The sequence below is a fragment of the Rattus norvegicus genome, chromosome 12, assembly GCF_036323735.1.
Source record: "Rattus norvegicus strain BN/NHsdMcwi chromosome 12, GRCr8, whole genome shotgun sequence".
Taxonomy (NCBI): domain Eukaryota; kingdom Metazoa; phylum Chordata; class Mammalia; order Rodentia; family Muridae; genus Rattus; species Rattus norvegicus.
In genome coordinates this window covers 7,189,634-7,209,446 of record NC_086030.1, presented here as the reverse complement: position 1 = coordinate 7,209,446, position 19,813 = coordinate 7,189,634, and the positions used below count along the sequence as shown (strand labels likewise).

General features: G+C 41.9%; 1 pseudogene; it reads right to left on the bottom strand.

The window, feature by feature from the left end:
- Positions 1 to 12,015: 12,015 nt before the first annotated feature.
- On the bottom strand, positions 12,016 to 13,380 carry C12h12orf43-ps1 (similar to human chromosome 12 open reading frame 43, pseudogene 1; annotated as a pseudogene).
- Between the last annotated feature and the right edge of the window lie 6,433 nt (positions 13,381 to 19,813).

The window sequence follows — 19,813 nt, the reverse complement described above, 5'->3', positions numbered from 1 at the left end:
GTTTTAACTTTCAATGAACCTGTAGAGCTAGTGACAGATAATGAATGTCTAGTCTTAATGGGAACATGTGTAAACATCTCTGTTGTAAACTTATTCAGTTTATGATTTGAATTTATGTGTAAACTCATGGTGAACTTTTTTCCATGTGATCATGTAATCTGAAAGATGTATAAGTGCTGAGGGCAAAGACAGTGAAGAGAGAATTTTTGGAGGAAAGAAAATTTGGAGAAGAACTTAGAAATAAAGATTAAAATGACGTTTAAAACTGTTCCCTTCTGTTCCTGTGACTTTCGCTAGCAGGCTGGGAGTTGGACCATGGAAGTTCCTGAGGAGATAAGAACAAAGGCACTTTACTTAATTCCCTGATGTTTTATGATGAGATACTAAAAGCCAGAGACTGTTTCTGGCTTTGGAAGAACTGAGAGAGGCAGGCCATCTAGTGCTGTAAGGTTACTTAGAGGCAAGATAGTGAAATGTTATTGTTATAATAAAAACAATCCTAATACCTTGCAAGACCATCTTGCTCATGCCAGTTCTTTTTTTTTCTTTGTTCAAGATTTTATTAAACATCTTTACAAGACAACATCCAGCCTCCAGATGCAGCTGCCAAGACCCTGTTTATGCTGTAGGCACTGGCTGAGGTAGCTCATGCCAGTTCTCTTTCTCCCCAGTTACTTTCAAGACAGAATAAGAATGCTGGACCTGGACTCTGGCACATAGGTATGTGGGGTTTTAATCTTTGATTCTATTCCATTGATCAATATGCATGTTTCTGTACCAATACCACACAGTTTTTAATCATTATTGCTCTGTAGTACAGTTTGAGGTCAGGGACGGTGATTCCTCCAGAAGTTCTTTGATTGTTCAGCATGGTTTTGGCTATCCTATCTTTTTTCCATATGAGGTTGAGAATTTCTCTTTCAAGGTCTGTAAAAAATTGCATTGAAATTTTGATGAGAATTGCACTTGGAACTGTAGATTGCTTTTGGTAATACAACCATTTTCACTATGTAGATCCTATGGACATGGGAAATCTTTCCATCTTTGGATATCTTCCTCAATATCTTTCTTCAACAATTTGAAGTTCTTGCCATATTGGTTTTTTATATGCTTGGTTAGAGTTATACCAAGATGTTTCATATTATTTGTGACTATTGTAAAGGGTATTGTTTCCCTAATTTCTTACTCTGCCTGTTTATTTTTGTATAAAGGAGGGCTACTAATCCTTTGAGTTAATTTTGAATCTACTCACTTTGCTGAAGCAGTTTATCAGCTGTAGGAATTCCTTGGTACAGTTTTGGGGATCAGGTATAGATATTATGATATCATCTGTGAGTAGTGATTCCTTTACTTCCTCCTTTCCAATTTGTATATGATCAATCTCCTTCTGTTGTCTTATTGCTCTAGCTTCAAGTACTATATTGAATAGACAGGGAGAGAGTGAACAGACTTGTCTTGTCCCTGACTTTAATAGGAATGCTTCTAGCTTCTCTCCATTTACTTCGATGTTTCCTATTGGCTTTCTGTATATTGCTTTTATTATGTTTAGCTATGTGTCTTGAATCCTTGATCTCTCCTAGACTTTTAACATGAAGGGGTCTTGGATTTTGTCAATGAGAGGATCATGTATATGATTTTGTTTGTTTGTTTATATAGTGGATTATGTTGATGGATTTTTGTAGTTTGAACCATCCCTGTATCCCTAAGATCAAGCCTACTTGAGAGTGGTGAACAATGCTTTTGGTGTATTTTTGGGTTCTGTTTGACAGAATTTTATTGAGTGCTTTTGTGTTGATGTTCATAAGCAAAATTTGTCTGAAATTCTCTTTCGTTGTTGAGTCTTTGTGTGGTTTAGGTATCAGGGTAACTGTGGCCTCACAGAATCAATTAGATAGTTTTCTTTTATTTCTATTTTGGGGACTAGTTTGAGCAGTATTGTTACCAGCTCTTCTTTGAAAGTCTGGTAGAATTCTAAGCCATGTGGCCCTGTGCTTTTTTTGGGGGGTGGGGAGAGACTTTTAAACTACTTTTAATCCCTTAATGATTTTGGGACTGTTTAGATAGTTTACCTATTTGACTTAACTTCAGTAAGTTGTAGGGGAAGGTGTTGATTCCCTAAAAGTTTTTGGTTGTGTCAATAAAGGAGGCAGAAGCTAATTGTTAGGCAAAGGGAAAAAGGTGGCACTTAAGAGTCCCAGGAGGAGGAGAAAGGACTAGAGAAGAAGGTTTTTCCAGCAGGCTTTGGAACGGGAAGTCACAACAGCCATATAAGATCTTGGAGGGCGGTTGTAATAGAGTAGCTGATAATATTAGGGCAGAAAATTCTACAACCAGCCATTGAATTATCTGGCTAGGTTTAAAATCGTAAAACTGTTTAATGATTTCTATCTGCGACAAGAGGAAAAAGGGGGCAGCCATGGCAGTTGTTAGAGGCTTGACTAAGCTATTCATGAGGGGCTGGGGCAGCGATCACAGCACCCAGGAAAAATGGCGGTTGGCAGAGTTGAGTGAGACTTGTGGTGGCTGATACCAGAGCCTAGCCAGGAGTGTAGGCAGAGCTCCCGAGAAGACAAAAGCAAGTCTTTTAAAATTACACAGAGCAAGCGGTATCTGTCTAGAAAGTTATCCATAATTTTTAGACTTTCCAGTATTGTGGAGTACAGGCTTTTGAAGTAAGACCTAATGACTTTTTTTTTTTTTTGAATTATTCAGTTCCTGTTGTTATGTCTCCTTTTTCATTTTTGATTTTGTTAATTTAGATACTGTCTCCATGCTTTTTAGTTAATATAGCTAAGGGTTTATCTATCTTTGATTTTCTCAAAGAAATTGTTCTCTTTGTTTCTAATTGATTAATTTCAGCCCTGAGTTTGACTCTTTCCTGCCTTCTACTCCTCTTAAGTGTCTTTGCTTCTTTTTGTTCTAGAGCTTTTTGGATGTGCTGTTAAGTTGCTAGTATGAGATCTCTCCAAATTTTTATTTATGAAGGCACTTAGTGTGATGAATTTTCCACTTAGCATTGCTTATATTGTGTTTATAAATTTGGGTATGTTGTGTCTTCATTTCCATCGAATTGCAGAAAGTCTTTAATTTCTGTCTTTATTTTTTCCTTGATCCAGTGATCTTTGAGTAGAGAGAGAGTTGTTCCTTTTCTATGAGTATGTGAGATTTCTGTTGTTTCTGTTGTTGTTGAAGTCCAGGCTTATTCAGAGATAAGCTGCTAGAATGTAAAGATTTATTTCAATCTTCTTGTATCTGTTGAGGCTTGTTTAGTTCCCGATTACGTGTTCAATTTTGAAGAAGGTTTTATGTTGGGCTGAGAAGGTATGTTCTTTTGTTTTGGGTCAAAGGTTCTGTAGATATTTGTTAAATCCATTTGTTTAAGACATATGTTAGTTTTAGTGTCTCTGTTTAGTTTCTGTTTCCATGACTTGTCCATTGAGAGTGGAATTTTGAACTCTCCCAATATTATTGTGTGAGATTCAATGTGTGTTTTGAGCTTTAGTAATGTTTCTTTTATGAATGTGGGAGCCCTTGCATTTAGGGCATAAATGTTCAGGATTGAGAGTTTATCTTGGTGGACTTTTCCTTTGGTGGGCATAAAGTGTTCATTCGTTCCTGTATCTTTTGCTTACTTTTGTTGAAAGTTTATTTTATAATATATTTGAATGACTACCCCAGCTTGTTTCTTGGGTCTGTTTGCTTGGAAAATCTCTTTCTAGCCTTTTAGTCTGAAGTAATGTCTATCTTTGTTTCTGAGGTGTATTTCTTGTATGCAACAGAATGATGGATTCTATTTACTCATCCAGTTTGTTAGTTTGTGTCTTTTTATTTATGAATTGATTGTGAGATAAATAAATGACCAATGATTGTTAGCTTCTGGTTCTCTCTCTCTCTCTGTATGATTCTCTTCATTTGGATTTGCTGTGAGATGATTAATTTCTTGTGTTTTCTTGGGTGTACTTATTTTCTTTCTGTAGGAATTTGCCTTCTAGAATCCTCTATAAGGTTGGATTAATTGAAAGATACTGTTTAGATTTGTTTTTTTTAAAGGAGTACCTTGGTTTCTTCATCTATGGTGATTGAGAATTTGGCTGGGTATAGTGTGTGTGTGTGTGTGTGTGTGTGTGTGTGTGTGTGTATGTGCGCACACACACACACACACACACACACACACACACACAAGATGACACAATTGAGAATAAAACAAGTGTTTAAAATACCCCTCAAAATAGATGCCTGTATAAACTAGCTACCCTTCCTGGGTCTTTACCCAAGGACTCCATGTCCATCTGCTGCAGGGACACTCCCACACCAGTGTGTGTTGCAGCACTGGTCATAGCAGCTAAGTTATGGAACCAACCTAGGTGTTGTCCAGTAGAGGAACAGACAACGAAAATCCCACTGATCTGTACAATGAAAGTTTCTCAGTGTAGATCAGAGTAAAGTGTCTCTCAGGAAAGTTAGGTGTGGCCAGAGACCGTCCCATCACATGACCCAATTCAGAAAGACAAATAGTATACTCTCTGTCTCTCATGTGTGGCTCCTGATTTTTCAAGGAACATAAATCATCTGTGTGAATATGAAATAAGACTAGACATAAAACCATGCAGGGTTCTAAAGGGAAGGAGGAGAGAGAAAAGGATTGAGGGTTTGAGGGAGATCACCCAATATACAATCGATGTAGGATTCCAAATTTATTTATGTTTAAAAATCCTTGCTAGGTGGAGTGATGCTTACCTTTAACCCTAGTGCCCAGCAGGAATGTCTCTGTGCATTCGAGGCCAACCTGATCTACATGGGGAGTTTCAGGACAGTCATAGCTACATGCTGAAACGAAGTCTCAAAAGCCTGATCCACCCAAAATGCACAATGTGGCAGAACATTCCCCTAATGATTAAAGATTTCAGGGGACCAATCACTGGGTGGTGAGGAATAGGCAGGACTTCCAGGTCAGAGAGAGGAAGAGGGAAAGAGAGACTTGGCTTTTGGATGGGAGAGGAGAGGAGAGAAGATGGAATCTATAGGAGAGGAAGAGGAGCCAGAACCACATGGTCCTGGGAGCCATAAGAATTTCTTAGATTATTTCTTAGATGATTAAATAATAAGTAGGGTGCATTTGCCCCATCTAGGTGTGCAGCTTGTGTTTATATCAACTAAATTTTGAGTTTATTAATGGGCATTTTGTGGGTTGAGAATTTAATAATATAAATCTGACAAATTATAAGCCTCTAGAGTTTTGATTTTACTGGGTTATGGGGATTTGTGACAGCTATCCACAGGGGGAGGATGGCTGGGAATGTGAGGAGAATCCAAAGCAAGAGAACCACGAGATGGGCGGTTGCTGCGTGGGGCCAGCCATGAAAGCAGTGAGATTGCTAGGGCCAGAGAGTAGCCAGCATTAGAACAGGTTGGCCCATTTGCCAAGCTGAGAAAGGCTGGTCTGTGCACTGGTGCCAGCAGTAGCACAATACCACAAAAGCCACACATTTCTCTCCCAGTACCGGGCTCACAAGTACACATGTGGCTACTTATGTGGGCACTGAAGATTTGAACCTGGGTCCTCATGGTTATTTTTAAGTGCTCTTACCTTCTGAGCATTAGTTACAGTCTCTGTAACTTTAAAATATTAAGGGCTCAACTTAAAAGTTGGCATTTTTTTGGCCAAGTGGTGGTGTTTGTATATAAATTTCAGAATACGGGTAGCTGAGGCAGAAGGATCAGATAACAGAGTAAAAGTGTTCAGAAATACCCCTCTCACTTTTTGTGGTATTGTCTGTTTTTGGCTGAAGTTGATGGTGTGGTTATGTCATTGTGCTTTGTCTTTCTGTTATTTAGTATTGTTTTAGGAAGAAATGTTTGAGAGACAAGAAGCAAAGAGATTAAATAGACATCATCACCTTCACCATCATGAGACTCTGGAGGTTTGTGTGTGTGTGTGTGTGTGTGTGTGTGTGTGTGTGTGTATAGTAAATGCATATATATAGCTATGATCGTATATGTCCACGTGTGTGCACATATGCACATGGAGGCCAGAGGTTGACACAGAGTATTCTCCTCTATCACCATCTGTTAGTTTTCAGGCCATTTCACTAGGCTCCTCTCAGGGACCTAGTAAGGCTTGTGCCATCACCAGCCATAGCCGCCAGGTATGCCAGGTATGGCATGTAAAAGGACTGAAGGACTGCCCACTACCCTAGCCCTCATTTTCTGTTCCTGGGGCACCCCCTCCTTCTCTGTATCTCCTCCTCGTCTCTGCCTTCATTGCCTTCATTGTTCCGCCTTCATCGGTCTGCCTGTCTACATGTCCACTCTTCTGCCTCTACCCTTCCCCAGCTCCTCACTTATCTTTCTTCCCCTAGTAAACCCCCTTTATACCAGATCTGCTGCATGGCATACATACTTTGGTATGAGACTATCAGGTACACGCTTGTTTCATTATAGTTCATAACACTGAATAGTTTTTTTTTTTTTTTTTTTTTTTTTTTTTTTTTTTTTGGGACAGGGTCTCTCAACAAACCTAGAATTCACTGTTACAGCTGGGCTGTCTGACTACCAAGCCCCAGGTCCTCCCAAGCCCAGTGATTACAGGTGCTGTTGCATTCAGCTTTTTATGTAGGTGCCGGGGATCAGAATTCAGGTGCTTGTGTTACACAGCAAACGCTTTACTAAGTGAACCAATTCTCCAACATTATACAAGATCTTTGCAGAACACCTCATACCTGAACCCTGTCTCCCAAACAGAGAAAGTCTTATGGAAACTGAGTTAAGTGAAAAAATCTTTTTCTAGGAGTAAAAGAGGGGTAGTGTTATGGTTAGGTTATATAGGAACCAAAACAAAGGGATAAAAAGAAGATAATTTATTTATTTATTTATTTTTGGTTCTTTTTTTCGGAGCTGGGGACCGAACCCAGGGCCTTGCGCTTCCTAGGTAAGCGCTTTACCACTGAGCTAAATCCCCAGCCCCAAGAAGATAATTTATTAAGTGACGTTTAAAGTAGTAATGATAGCCAAGTCATGCTAGAGATGCTGAGAACCCCATAGTAACTAGGTCTACAAGGTGGGGTGGCTTAGTAATACCAATCTGGTACTGAAAGCCTGACAAGTTTCTGGAAAGCCACTGGTCTCTTTCCAATGATGAAAGCTGACAAATACTTACTCTGTTTTCAGTGAAAGAACCACCACCAGCAGCAACCCCGGCAAATCAGCACTGCAAGAGGGAAGCCCTAAGGAGCAACAGGCCATTGGAGCTTCCTTCTGACACACACCCTTTTTATCTCAGCTGCTGGAAAAAGGTGGGTCTTCTCACAAGGCAATCAGGATTGCTCTTCAGATGAGACTTCCTACCCCTGCCTCCACAGTACCAACCACATGTGGTACCATCTATAATAGATAGGAAGGCTACATGCTACTGAAGGTCTTTGTCAAGGTCCATGTTTCTTTTCTCTTCTGGAGTTGCCAAAGTAACTGCTGATTTTCCCTCCTAAGGCAACTCCTATAATTCCCTGGAGAACTCAGCATTTTTGCAACATTCTTCCTTAAAGCACAAAATTTGCAAGTCCCTGATCTCTCTCTTTCCTCTTATCTGAAGACACCAGATGTTTGGAGCTCCTAACTGCTAGACAGAGATGACTGATTAGATCGTCTTGGGACTGGTCCTTATCAAGTCCTTTTCCTGTAATAGTTCACACTAGCAGTTAGGATGTCAGTTATCCAAAGTGGTTTTCTTTAAAATCTACAGTTCTGGGCAAAGAGGAGAGAGAAAGAGAGTAAACAAACTTACAAAGGTCAATTTCAATGTAGAGTGATCTAAAACAGAGGCTGGGAAGAGAACTGAATAAGTAGACTGCCTGCTGTGCAAGCATGAGGACCCAGGTTCAGATCCCAGCATTGGATGAAAGAAAGCTGTCTTAACTTTGTCATTACAGTGCTGAGGTATAACTGGATCAGTGAGGTGCAGGTTCATAAAAATTTAGGCTCAATAACATATCTGTCTCGAAGGTGGAGAACAGCTGAAGAAGATGCCTGACAATGACTTTTGCTCTCTCCACATACATGCATGTGCATGAACTTATCCACACGAATACATATATGTCACACACACACAGACATAGAGAGACAGAGGAAGGCAGAGGCAGAGACAGAGAGAGATAAAGAGAGAATAATCTAAACCAGTCTGGCATAGAAGAGGGATGTGTCGCCATTATCTGAGTCCTAGTTTCATTTAATTGGTGTACTAAAACCATGACCAAAGACAACTTAGAGGAAGAAAGGGTTAATTTTATTTTTGCTTGCAGGCTGCAGCCCATAATTGAGGGAAGTCAGGGAAATTTCATGAAGCATTCAGGAAACTCATCTACTGTGACCAATTACAGCAGGAGACATAGCAGTTAGGGAATGTTCGCTGGCTAGGTCTCTGACTCAATCTCACAGAATCACACACACGCACCCGTGCACCCATGCACACACCCACATACACACACACACACACACACACACACACACACACACACACGCACAAATGCACACACACATGCACGCACACTAGAGTATAAGAAAACAACTACTGACCCCTAATATTATAGGAACAATAACTAATATTTAGCCTCTTAGAAACTGGGAGTTGGGTATTTACAAGGTTCAAACAATAGAAACAGTGATTTTCTGTAACTCCACAAAATCTCAGATTAGAGTCTACTGTGAAAACACTACTTAGTATCTGCTGGTGGCTGGGGGGTTATCAAAGTGCAGCTGGCTTCATATATCCACACGCTGTGGGGACAGGCACAGTTATCTGTCTGTACGCCTTTATGAAGTGATTCTGTTATTTATTTCCTAGAAGACACTGGTGTAATGGGTCTCTTCACTCCTGGGTGATACAGAAACCCCCGAACAGTTTGGAACATTCTCTCTTTTTCAGTTTCTCTCTTTTTTAAAAGATTCATTCATTTATTTTATTTATATGAGTGCACTATAGCTGTCTTCAGACACACCAGAAGAGGGCATCAGATCCCATAACTGATAGTTGTGAGCCACCATGTGGTTGCTGGGAACTGAACTCAGGACCTCTGGAAGAGCAGTTACTGCTCTTAACCACTAAGCCATCTCTCTAGCCCTTTATTTTCTTTTTAAGAAGTCAAACGAACTTATAAATAATAGCTATTAGATTATCCTCGTGGCCATGTGGACATCTCCCCTGTCTCTCCCTGTACCTGATCCCACTCTCCCTCCCATTTTCTACCCAGGTCCCTCCCTCTGTCTGCCTCCTACAGCTATGTTATTCCCCCTTCTGAGTGAGATTCAAGCACCTTCATTGGGCCTTCCTTCTTTTTTTTTTTAAATTTTTATTAGATATATTTCTTTACTTACAGTTCAAATGTTATTCCCCTTCCTGGTTTCCTGCCATAAGCCCCCATTCCCTCCCCTACCCCTCCCCAATACAGGTATCCCCCTTATACATCCCCCTTACTGCCCGCCCCCCATATTTCCCTGCACTGGGGGTCCAACCTTGGCAGGACCAAGGGCTTTCCCTTCCACTGGTGCCCAACAAGGCTATTCTCTGCTATATATGCAGTTGGAGCCCTGGATCAGTCTTTCCGTAATGGTTTAGTCCCTGGAAGCTCTGGTTGGTTGGCATTGTTGTTTTTATGGGGTTGCAAGCTCCTTCAACTCTTTCAATCCTTCCTCTAATTCCCCCCAAGGGGGTCCTGTTCTCAGTTCAGTGGTGTGTTGCTAACATTGACCTCTGTATTGGACATGCTCTGGATGTGTCTCTCAGGAGAGATCTACATCCGGTCCCTTTCAGAATGCATTTTCTAGCTTCATCAATCTTATCTAGCTTCGGTGGCTGTATGTATATGTATATATGATCCACATGTGGGTCAGGCTCTGAATGGCCATTCCTTGAGTCGCTGCTTTAAACTTTGCTTCCATATCCCCTCCTATGAATATTTTCCCCCTTTTAAGAAGGAGTGGGAGCATCCAAACTTTGGTCATCCTTCTTCTTGAGCTTCCTGTGGTCTGTGGATTGTATCTTGGGTAATTCAAGCTTTTTGGCTAATATCCGCTTATCAATGAGTGCATACCAAGTGTGTTTTTCTGTTATTGAGTTATCTCACTTAGGATGATGTTTTCTAGTTCATTCCATTTGTTTACGAATTTCATGAAGTCATTGTTTTTGATAGCTGAATAGTACTCCGATGTGTAGATGTATCACAATTTTTGAATCCATTCCTCTGTTGAAGGGCATCTGGGTTCTTTCCAGCTTCTGACTTTTATAAATTAGGCTGCTATGAACATAGTGGAGCATGTGTCTTTGTTATATGTTGGAGTATCTTTTGGGTAGATGCCCAAGAGAGGTATAGCTGGGTCCTCAGGTAGTTCAATGTCCAATTTTCTGAGGAACCTCCAGACTGATTTCCAGAATGGTTGTACCAGTCTGCAATCCCACCAACAATGGAGGAGTGTTCCTCTTTCTCCACATCCTCGCCAGCATCTGCTGTCACCTGAGTTTTTTATCTTAGCCATTCTGAGTGGTGTGAGGTGGAATCTCAGGGTTGTTTTGATTTGCATTTCCCTGATGACTAAGGATGTTGAACATTTCTTTAGGTGCTTTTTGGCCATTTAATATTCCTCAGTTGAGAATGTTTTGTTTAGCTCTGTACCCCATTTTTTAAATGGGCCTTCCTTCTTGTTTAGCTTCTTTGAATCTGTGGAGAGCAGCATGAGTATCTTGTATTTTATGGCTCACTTATAAGTGAGTTACATACCCTGCATGTCCCTTTGGATCTGGGTTGCTTCACTCAGGATGATATTCCCAAGTTGCATCCATATGTCTGCGAAATCCATGATGTCTTTGATTTTAACAGCTGATTAGTATTCCCTTGTGTGGACGTACCACGTTTCTTTATCCATTCTTCAGTCAAAGGACATCTAGGTTGTTTACAGTTTCTAGCTATTGCTAGTAAAGTTGCTATGAACAAAGTTGAACAAGTGTCCCTGTTGTTTAGTGGGGCATCTTTTGGGTACCATGCCCAGGAATGGTATAACTGCGTTTTGAGGTAGAACTAGTCCCAGTTTTCTGAGAAACTGAAAAGTTGATTTCCACAGTTTGTTCTCCTGTGGAACACGAGGGGGTTCCCACCTGAGCCACGGAGGGGTGTTCCCTTGCTCCACATCCAGCATGTGCTGTCATTTGAGTTTTGATCTTAGCCACTCTGATGTGTCAGATGGAATCACAGTCTTGATTGTCATTTACCTGATGACTAAGGACTTTGAACGTTTACTTAAGTGTTTCTTAGTCATTCGAGATTCCTCTGCTGAGAATTATCTGTTTAGCTCTGTGTCCCATTTTTAAATTGGGCTATTTGGCTCATTGGTGTCTAACTTCTTGAGTTATTTATAAATTTTGGATATTAGGTCTCTGTTAGATGAATGATTAGTAAAAGTCTTCTCCCAATCTATAGGCCACCATTTTGTTTTAATGACAGTGTCTTTTGAATTACAGAAGCATTTCAGTTTTGTGAGGTCCCATTTATCAATCGTTGATCTTAGAGCCTTAGCCATTGTTGTACTGTTTGTCTCCTGTACCAATGTGTTCAAGGCTGTCTCCCACTTTCTGTTCTGCTAGGATTAGTGTATCCAGTTTTACTTTGAGGTCTATGATCCACTTGGACTTGAGTTTTGGGTGGGGTGATATATGTGGATCTATTTTCATTCTTCTACATGCAGACTACCAGTTAGACCAGCACCATTTCTTGATGCTTTCTTTTTTTTTCCATTGTATGGTTTTGGCTTCTTTGTCAAGAATCAAGTGTCCATAGATGTGTGGGTTTACTTCAGGGTCTTCGATTTGATTCCACTGATCATCCTGTCTGCTCTTATATCAATACCATGTGGTATTTTTAAAACCACTATTGCTTTGTATACAGCTTGAGGCCAGGCCTGGTGATACCTCCAGAAGTTATTTTATTGTTTAGGATGCTTTGGCTATCCTGAGATTTTTGGTTTTCTTTTCTCTTTTTTTTTTCTGGGTCACGTTATAATTTATTTCCCTTTTTCTCTTTCCTTCCACTAAGTAGGTGCTCAGAGCTCTGGCACCTGGTTTTCAGAGAGTGAAATGGTTTACCTGTGTTATTAACAAATTAACACGTTACACACAAATGTGGGGGAAGAAAGTGGGGGATATCTTTCCTTCCCTTCCAGACAATGCTATTAAGTCTGTGTGGGTTGGGGGGGAGGTACAGAAGTTTTCTGGGGCCTCAGTAGCTTGAAGACCCCTCCCCATCATTCTCGAAGACAACTGTCATCCGAGGCTGCACAGGTCGGGAAGATGGATGTTGTGAGATTCAGTCTCAAAAGCTGGAAGAGTCGAACTTCCTGAGGCGATGGAATGTTCTGGAACCACAAGTCCATTCCAGCCTTGCACAGGCTTCCCCCATACACCCACTTCTTTGCTTGCACTCTTGGGCAAACCCAACTAAAGTCACCTGCGGGCAGTCAGTGCGGGAAGCTGGAAACGGAGTGTGGCTTGGCTCTGCCCTAACCCCATGGGGTTAGTATCCTCGGAGCTGGTGACCTCAGGACCTACCTACAGCCTGCAGTCAGTTCTTAGGCTCAGCCGCTGCACACTCTGCTGGTGGGCACAGGGAAGCCTCTCTGGCTTTCTTGGCCTTTTTCTTCTTTTTCTTTTTGGTCCCAGGCAACACTGGGTCCCCATTGATGCTGCCCTCCTCCTTTACCTGTTCCAGGCCTCTGACTGCAGCCAGGTCAGCGTGTGCCTTCTTCTTGGCTTTCTTTTTCAACTTCTTCGGCCTCCTCCTCGACCTTGGCAGGGCAATGTATGGCTGACTCCTGGAGAATATCTGAAGCAGACACAGCTGCCTCCTGGCACCGCTGCAATTCCTGGTCACTGTCCTCACTGGAGTCGCGGGGTTGGCGCTTTCGGCAGGGTCTTGGAGAAGCTTCCTTCTCATGGCCTCCAGGAACAGATGTGAAGAAAAGGAGGAAGCCATCCCTCTCCTTCTTGGCCGCCTGCTGCTCCTTGGCCTGTTGCGTCTTCTTCCATACTTCTGCGATAGCAGTGGAGCTGTCCAGCAGCGCTCCCAGTTTCTTGGCCACGTAGACTCGGAGCTCAGGAGTGGTCTGAAGTTCGTTGCCATCTTCGTCATGCTGGCTCACCTCACGCCTGCGGCTTGGCCGGGGGGGGGGGGGGGACCGGGGGCGGCGGCGGCGGCTGGTGCCTGTTTATCTGCAGCACCGGCTGCGGGTCTCTCCGCTTTCCGCGGGCGCTGCTCCAGCCCCCAGGCGGGCAAGGCGCCGCGCCAGCTCCTCGGCATCGCTGTTGCCACTGCTGCTGCTCATGGCACCACTGGGTGCCACCATCTTGGTAGCTGCTGGATTTTTGGTTTTCTATATGAATTTGAGAATTGCTCTATCAAAGTCTGTAATTAATTGCATTGAAATTTTTATGGCTATGTATCAAATTTGTGAATTGCTTTTGGTATGGTGGTTATTTGCACTATGTTAATTCTACTGATTCATAAGTATGGGGGAATCTTTCCATCTTCTGATACCTTCCTAATTTTTTTTTTCCTTCAGTGACTTGAAGCTCTTGTCATATAGGTCTTTCATTTGCTTGATTAGAGTTACCCCAAGATATTTTATATTACTCATGGCTATTGTAAAGGGTGTTATTTCCGTATTTTCTTTCTTGGCCTGTTTATCACTTGTATAAAGGGATGCTACTGATTTTTTGAGTTAATTTTGTATCTAACCACCTGGCTAAAGTTATTTATCAGCTGTAGGAGTTCTCTCATAGAATTTTGGGGGTCACTTATATATACTATTATATCATCTTCAAATAGGGATATATTAATTTTTTCTTTCCAATTTATATCCCCTTGATCTGCTTTAGCTCTCTTATTGCTCTAGCTAGAACTTTAAGTACAATGTTGAATACTTAGCAAGAGAGTGAGCAGCCTTGTCTTGTCCCCGATTTTAGTGGAATTGCTTTAAGTTTCTCCCCATGTTTTTGATATTGGCTATTGACTTGCAGTATATTGCTTTATTTTTATTGGATATTTTATGTATTTACATTTCAAATGTTATCCCCCTTACTCCCTCCAGTAGCCCTCCCCCTTCCCCTGCTTCTATGAAGATGCTCCCACTCCCATCCACCCACCCACTCACACCTCAACACCCTGGCATCCCCCTACACTGGGAAAACAAGTCTTTACAGGACCAAGGGCTTCCCTTCCTATTGATGCCAGACAATGCTATCCTCTGTTACATGTGCTACTGGAGCCGTGGGTCCTCCATGTGTACTTATTGGTTGTTGGTTTAGTCCCTGGGAGTTCTGGAGGGTAAGGTTGGTTGATACTGTTTTTTTCCAATGGGTTGCAAATCTCTTCAGCTCCTTCAGTCCTTTCTCTAACTCCTCCATAAGGGTCCCTGTGCTCAGACTGATGGTTGGCTGCAAGCATCCTCATCTGTATCAGTAGGGCTCTGGCAGAGCCTCTCAGGAGACATCCATATCAGGCTCCTGTTACAAGCACTTCTTTTTTTTTTTTTTCTCTTTTTTTTCTGGAGCTGGGGACAGAACCCAGGGCCTTGCGTTTACTAGGCAAGCGCTCTACCACTGAGCTAAATCCCCAACCCTACAAGCACTTCTTGACACCTGCAATAGTGCCTGGGTTTGGTGGCTGCATATGGGATGGATCTGCAGGTGGGGCAGTCTCTGGATGGCCTTTCCTTCAGTCTCTGTTCCTCTCGTTGCCCTATATTTCCTCCTGTGAATATTTTGTCCCCCTTCTAACTGATGCATCCACATTTTGGTCTTCCGTCTTCTTGAACTTTATATGGTCTGTGAATTTTATCTTGGGTATTCTAGATTTTGAACTATCCACTTATCAGTGAGTGCATATTGATAAGTGTATGTTATTTTGTGATTCTGTTACCTCACTCAGGATGATCCATCCATTTGGCTATGAATTTCATGAACTCATTGCTTTTAATAGCTGAGTAGTACTCCAGTGTACCACATTTTCTATATCCATTCCTCCACTGAAGGACATGTGGGTTTTTTCCAGCTTCTGGCTATTATAAATAAGGCTGCTATGAACATAGTGGAGCACGTGTCCTTCTTATATGTTGGATATATGCCCAGAAGTGTTATAGCTAGGTCTTCAGGTAGTTCAATGTCCAATTTTCTGAGGAACCTCCAGATTGATTTCCAGAGTAGTTGTACCAGTCTGTAATCCCACCAACAATGGAGGAGTGTTCCTCTTTCTCCACATCCTCGCCAGCATTTGCTGTCATCTGAGTTTTTGATCTTAGCCATTCTGAGTGGTGTGAGGTGGAATCTCAGGGTTGTTTTGATTTGCATTTACCTGATGACGGAGGATGTGGAACATTTCTTTAGGTATTTCTCAGCTCTTCGATATTTCTCAGTTGAGAATTCTTTGTTTAGCTGTGTACCCATTTTTTAATAGGGTTATTTGGCTCTTTGAAGTCTAACTTCTTGAGTTCTTTGTGTATAGTGGATATTAGCCCTCTATCAGATATAGGATTGTTAGAGATCTTTTCCTAACCTGTTGGTTGCTGTTTTGTCCTATTGACAGTGTCCTTTGCCTTACAGAAGCTTTGCAGCTTTATAAGGTCCCATTTGTTGATTCTTGATCTTAGAGCATAAGCCATTGGTGTTTTGTTCAGGAAATTTTCTCCAGTTCAAGATGCTTCCCCACTTTTTCTTCTATTAGTTTGAGTGCATCTGGTTTGATGTGGAGGTCCTGATCCACTTGTACTTAAGCTTTGTACAGGGTGATAAGAGTGGGTCAATTTTCATTCTTCTACATGCTGACCTCCAGTTGAACCAGCATCGTTTGTTGAAAATGCTATTTTTCCCCCTGAATGGTTTTAGTTCCTTTATCAAATATCAAGTGACCATAGGTGTGTGGGTTCATTTCTTGGTCTTCAATTCTATTCCACTGATCTAAATATTTGTCTCTGTACTGATACCATACATTTTTTTAAATCACTATTGCTTGAGGTCAGGGATGGTGATTCTCCCAGAAGTTCTTTTATTGTTGAGGATAGTTTTTGCTATCCTGGGTTTTTTGTTATTCCAAATGAATTTGCAAATTGCTCTTTCTAAGTCTATGAAGAATTGAGTTGGAATTTTGATGAGGATTGCATTGAATCTGTAGATTGCTTTAAGCAAAATGCCCATTTTTACTATATTAATTCTGCCGGTCGGTGAGCACCAGAGGTCTTTCCATCTTCTGAGATCTTCAATTTTTTCCTTCAGAGATTTGAAGTTCTTATCATACAGATCTTTAACTTGCTTGGTTAAAGTCACACCAATGTATTTTATATTATTTGGGACTATTATGAAGGGTGTCATTTTCCTAATTTCTTTCTCATCCTGTTTATCTTTTGAGTAGAGGAAGACTACTGATTTGTTTGAGTTAATTTTTTACCCAGGCACTTTGCTGAAGTTGTTTATCGGGCTTAGTAGTTCTCTGGTGGAACTTTGGGGGTCACTTAATTATACTATCATGTCTCTGCAAGAAATTTTCTAGTTCCATTTACTTGCAAAATTCATGATGTCCTTATTTTTAATAGCTAAATAGTATTCAATTGTGTAAATGAACCACTTTTTCTGTATTTTGTTGTTGTTGTTGTTGTTGATGGATATCTGGATTGTTTCCAGTTCCTGGCTATTACAAATAAAGCTAATATGAGCATAGAGAACAGCTATCCTTGTGGTATAGTGGGGCATCTTTTGAGGGGTGGTATAGCTGGAGGAAAAAAATCCATCTCGAATACCCAGAAAATATTTTTAGTTGTAGTAGTATTTCTTTTACAGACAAAAACTTGTGTTTCAGGCAAGGATATTAAAAATTGAACATTGTAGCATAGGACTGCTTTGTCTGGCCTCAATGGGAGGGGATGCACTTGGTCTTGTGGAGGCTTGATGCCCAGAGAAGGAGGATGCTAAAGAGGTGAGGTGGAAGTAGGTGGGTGGAGGAGTACTCTCTTAGAGATGAAGGGGACAGAGGGTGGGGTTGGGGGTTTCATGGAGGGGGGTCTTCGAAGGGGTACAACATTTGAAATGTAAATAAATTAAAAAATGAATTAAAAAAAAACAAGAAATGACAATGTTCAAGTTTGCAAAAAGCTTATGGATCACCATAACTAAAGTGGCCCAAAATTTAAGGCTGTTTTTTTAAGACACCATGCTAAGCACTTCACATACATTGTCTCACATAATCATCCCAGAATCTCCTGAGGCAGGTGGTGTCTATTATTTCTATAATATAGACCAAGAAGCAGAGGCTTTGACTGGTTGAGCCACTCACCCAAATGTACATGATTGTGGAACTTGGTCTGTTGGCTTACAAGGGATTTCCATCTCAGTTTCTCCTCTCTGTTTACTCAGGACTAGGTCTGAATATAGGTTAGTGATTACTAGCAGCTGGGGAAAGTAAAAGAAGGGGGCATTGAAAGCAAAGAACCAAGGAAAAGACAGGGAGATTAACTTTTAGTGGTCTACCCATCATGAGTGACTATGAAAGAGGAGATCTTAGAGTAGTTTAAAACTTATGGCAACAGAGCCGACTCATGAGCACTAACAGTTAAAAACGCAGGTGGGCAGGCTGACTCATTAACCCTAGACCCCAGGGCGCCGGATGGGCTGGGAAAAGGAGGAGAGATCCCAGGGACCGGCAGACCATCAGAGATAGGGAGGATGCATAATGGCAAACATGACAATTCCTGAGAGAGACATTCCCCCGGACATGTCCAAGTGAGTAATGAACCCAGACCCCCTACCCCCACCTCATGATGTTTGTTTTAGCCCCCATCGTGTTCTATAGATAATGTTCCAGAGAGCCAAGGTTGGAGTTTTACCAGATGGTTCGTCTTCATCAACTCAGATAAACACCCACCCTGAGAACAGAACAAAGGACTGTTCCCTGGAGATCAAAGCCTGATCCTTCCCCGGGATTTGCTTCGTGCCTGCGCAATAAGCAGATCAGTCGCCGCGCTAGGAGCCCCTGTCTCCCTCCCCCAACCCCAACCTCTACCTATATAGACCCTAAACTTTTAAGCTTCGTGGTCGACTCCTCTGTCTCCTGCGAGAGATACCTGTTGGACAGGAGCGCTCCGCCAAATTAAACTGCCTCGTGTGTTTACAGCAAGACTGTCGGTCGTCTGTGTGTCTTTGGGTGCGCGCTGACTCGAGACTTGAGCCAGGAGGGGCTCCCTTCGGGGCTCTTTCAACTATAGGCCCACATATTGTTTTATAAACCACAAAAGGGCGATGCTTGAAGCCTCTAAAGCAAACTTGCAGTCAGAAAATGAAATCACTAGTTACACTGAGTTAACCAGAACATAAAGTACTTAAACATCATAGCGGGTCCCATAAGTATGTAGAATTGTTATGCAATAATCAAAAAAGTTTAAAAATGTGATGAGTTGGACATGCTAATTAACATGGATTGAACATTGTACAGTGACCTTGGCTAAGGTCACCTGCATTGACTCCTAGGATCCTCCCCCATTCCAGGTTTCATGGACTGCCTAGAGATTCCTCTACACCTCTACTCCCAGCAGCTGCAGCTTTCCATTTTTGGCTCGCTGGGCCTCTCTCCCATCTCTTCTCACTCCCGATCCTTCCCCCTATATTCCCCTCCTTCTTCTTTCTCCTACCCAGATGTCTCCCTCCCTCTGTCTCTCATGGCTATTTTGTTCCTCCTTTTTTTTTTTTAATTAACTTGAGTATTTCTTATTTACATTTCGAGTGTTATTCCCTTTCCCGGTTTCCAGGCAAACATCCCCCTAATCCCTCACCCTCCCCTTCTTTATGTGTGTTCCCCTCTCCTTCCTCCCCCCATTGCCGCCCTCCCCCCAACAGTCTAGTTCACTGGGGGTTAAGTCTCAGCAGGACCCAGGGCTTCCCCTTTCACTGGTGATCTTACTAGGATATTCATTGCTACCTATGAGGTCAGAGTCTAGGGTCAGTCCATGTATAGTCTTTAGGTAGTGGCTTAGTCCCTGGAAGCTCTGGTTGCTTGGCATTGTTGTTCATATGGGGTCTCGAGCCCCTTCAAGCTCTTCCAGTTCTTTCTCTGATTCCTTCAATGGGGGTCCTATTCTCAGTTCAGTGGTTTGCTGCTGGCATTCGCCTCTGTATTTTCTGTATTCTGGCTGTGTCTCTCAGGAGAGATCTACATCCGGCTCCTGTCGGCCTGCACTTCTTTGCTTCATCTGCATCTTGTCTAATTGGATGGCTGTATATGTATGGGTCACATGTGGGGCAGGCTCTGAATGGGTGTTCTTATTCCTCCTTTTAAGTGGGACTCAAGCATCTTCATTTGGGTCTTCTTGTTTAACTTTTTTGGAACTGTGGGGCATGTCATGGGTATTCTGAACTTTAAGGCTGATAGTCACTTATCAGTGAGCATATACCCCTCATGTCCTTTTGGGTCTGGGTCACCTCACTCAGGATTATATTTTCTAGTTCTATCCATTTGCCTGTAAAATTCATGATGACCTTGTTTTAGATAGCCAAATAGTATTCCATTGTGTAAACGAACCACATTTTTGTATCCATTCTTCGATTGATGGACATCTGGTTGCTTCCAGTTTCTGAGTATTACAAAAAAACTGCTATGAACATAGAGGAACATGTGTCCTTGTGGTATGGTGGAACATCTTTTGGGTATATGTCCAGGAGTGGTATAGTTCAGGTAGAACTATTTCCAATTTTCTGATAAACTACCAGTTTGATCTCCAGAGTGGTTGTACACGTTTG